The sequence below is a fragment of the Cebus imitator genome, unplaced genomic scaffold, assembly GCF_001604975.1.
Source record: "Cebus imitator isolate Cc_AM_T3 unplaced genomic scaffold, Cebus_imitator-1.0 Scaffold487, whole genome shotgun sequence".
Classification (NCBI taxonomy): domain Eukaryota; kingdom Metazoa; phylum Chordata; class Mammalia; order Primates; family Cebidae; genus Cebus; species Cebus imitator.
The window spans coordinates 480,242-483,242 of NW_016107802.1; positions in this window are offsets into that span (position 1 = coordinate 480,242).

Genomic DNA, 3,001 nt, shown 5'->3' on the forward strand with positions numbered 1-3,001 from the left:
GTGCGTCGGCCCGAGGCGACCGCGTCGGGAGTTGTAGTTCCCGCCGCCTTGGCGAGGTTCCTGGCGGCGCTGTCACTGCGTCCCGACTCGGCTGTCACGGCCACACCGCTTCGCCCGTCGAGCCGGGAAGTGTGTGTGCTTGCACCTGCAAACCGTGCGTCCCGTGCAAAACGTGTCCTGTGTACGTGTCCTATGCAAACGTGTCCTTGTGCAAAACATGCATCCTGTGTATATGTCCTGTGCAAACATGCGTCTGTGTGTAAACATGTATTCATTGCATACTTCCCTGGGTCCCTGTGCGCAGCATGGATATGTGTTTCCATGTGCAAAGCGTGTGTCCTGTACAAAACATGCATCCTGTGCGCGTGTCCCGTGCAAGCGTGTGCAAAACATGTGTCCATGTATAAACATGTATGTATTGCAGACGTGTCCTGTGCAAGCATGTGTCTGTGTGTCCATGTGCATAGCATGCGTCTAGCTGCGGGAGCTCACTTGCAGTGTATTGATGCTGATGGTGCTCCAGACTCCTTGAGTTCCCCCAGGCTTAACTTTCTGGAAATGCTTACCACCACAGCCGGTGTTCAGAATCACTGCTTCTTTCAAGATAATAATTTCAAATCGTTCAAATCAATTTTTTGATTACCTTTTATTAAAAGATAATCAAACACCTTTGATTACACCTTGGATTACAGGTGTTTTTAATCCAATGTTCCCCTAAGCAGCTTAGCAAAGGGAAGCAGGGGCACAACCTAGCAGAAATGAAAAGCCTGTTTCCTGTTTCCCAAATGATACCCAGTCAACAATCGAGTAAGGGAGTTTTGTTTTGTTTATTTATTTTTGCAGAGTGGCTTCCCAAATTTAGAAGGTTTAACCTTGTCAAAGTTCACTGTAGCCTTGTCAGGAGATTCGTCACTCACCTGACCTGTACTGAACGTCAATACGGTAGAGTTTGGGCTCAAAAGTGAAAATATCAGGAGTCATTCAGTCTGGAAATAGGTGAGGACTGGCAGAGAGCAGCCAGTTGATCTCTCACTCTACAAAGCCTCTCAGATGACCCAGATCGCCATCTTCAGTCCAGACTGAGGGCGCTATACCTAGGGGACATTGAACCATATCGGATGGAAAGCAGAGCCCTGGAAATGTGGAGCCCCAGGCCTGCGAATGGAATTTCAAGCCGTTAGCACCGTGCATTTAGAGCCCTTTTGCCACTTTCTACTGAAATCAGGCTCCTGCATTTTTCTTTCGAGTTTTCTGCACTTTTTACTAAATGTAATCGATTTTTGTATCATTATATTTGACATGAATTGTATATTTTCCCCTGTGGCAATGTCGTGTTGGTATGTTTGCATTTTCTTCAATATTTCGTCCTGGACAAAGTGTCATCTAAATTTGAGTATGATCATGTAGAATATGTATATGCATATGTGTATGTGTGTTATGCAAGTGTTTGCTAAATATATTAAAAAGCAAGTATTTGTGTTTTTCCTCCATTTTGTTGCTTGATTAAAATATTAAAATATTTCATTACAGAAGAAGCTTTTTAAAGTTTATGTATATATTCAGAAATACATTCCCTGCAAGTATTTCCTTTTTCTTCAATATTTAAAATATATTTCCCCAGCAAGAGCCAGAAGATATATATTATTCTGTTCTGTTCTGTTCTGTTGTTAAGTCTTTGAGTCCCATCTAGAATTCTCTGCACTGTATAGAATGAAAATATAGGAGCTCAGTTCTTTCTTCTCTAAACTGAAACAGACTTTTTCCCAAAACATTCATTAAATAGTCACTCATTTATTTTTGTCTTAATCTCTTTTTATTGGCTGTTGGTTCCAATTACCTTTTGAATCTATTATAAGAACCTCTATAATATTGATAAAGTTTCTATCATTCATTTAGCAAATATTTGCTGATGACCTAACCTAAGGTGGGTGATTTTTCAACTAACTACCACATGTGTTTTTAAAATAAATGTCATTTTACAAGATCATCACTTTTTTGTTAGCATTTGAAAATCTGATAAGACCCCTATTTGGAAAGTGGTATGGTTAGGGGCTCCCCCAACACATCATGAATTGAGATGTGTTAACCCCTGGTTTTTCTAATAAAGACAGTCTTCGTATCACAATTTTTAGAGTCTCCTAGGTCATAAGATATTCTTCTTTTGCCTCCAAAACAAATAGTCAGGTTGGGTGAGGACTAAATTTGTAGGAAATCCAATTCTATCTGCTTGGATAAGCCATTTTTCTTAAACTTACTATCTTGAGAGAACAAGGTTTTGTTAAACATGTATATTTCTGAGTTTCTCCTGAAGATTCTGGGCTCCAGGGAAAGACCTGAGAGGCAGCCCTGTATTTTTTTTAACCATTGCCAAAAGTTTGGCAAACACTGGTATACCCCATCCTCCAAATGCTATGAGGAAGCATTTCATTTACAATTCATATAGACTGATTATTTCCTAAATAGAAGAGTACTGAAGAATATATAGGGTTCTTCAAGTTTTGGTTTCTTTCTCCCGTTGTTAACTTTTCAGATTCCTTAGGAGGTCAGCTGGTGCAGTAGCACACACCTGTAATCCCAGCTACTTGTGAAGATCACTTAAGCCCAGGAGTTTGAGACCAGGCTGGACAATACAATGAGACCCCATCTCTCAAAATAAATTCAGAAAAAAAAATGTTTAAAGCCCTTGGGAAGTTGCTTTTGGTAGCTTGTCTGGTTTTTATTTGTAGCAGTGGCAGACAGAGACTGTAATGGGCTGGAACCTTCCTGGCTGGCACAAGAAATTCTGATCTGATTGGATTTAAGGAAAAAAAAGTCATCAGGTTAGGGCCTTCTCCAGCTCAAAGACCAGGCCAGGGCCCAGAAATCTTATATGGCCACCCTGCAAAACACCCTTATCTCTCATAGCCACACAGCCAAGATTTCTGAAAACTAAACTCAAAGTATAAGCTTGCAGGTGACTAAAACAATGCAGATTTGATTCTTTTTTTTTTTTTTTTTTTTT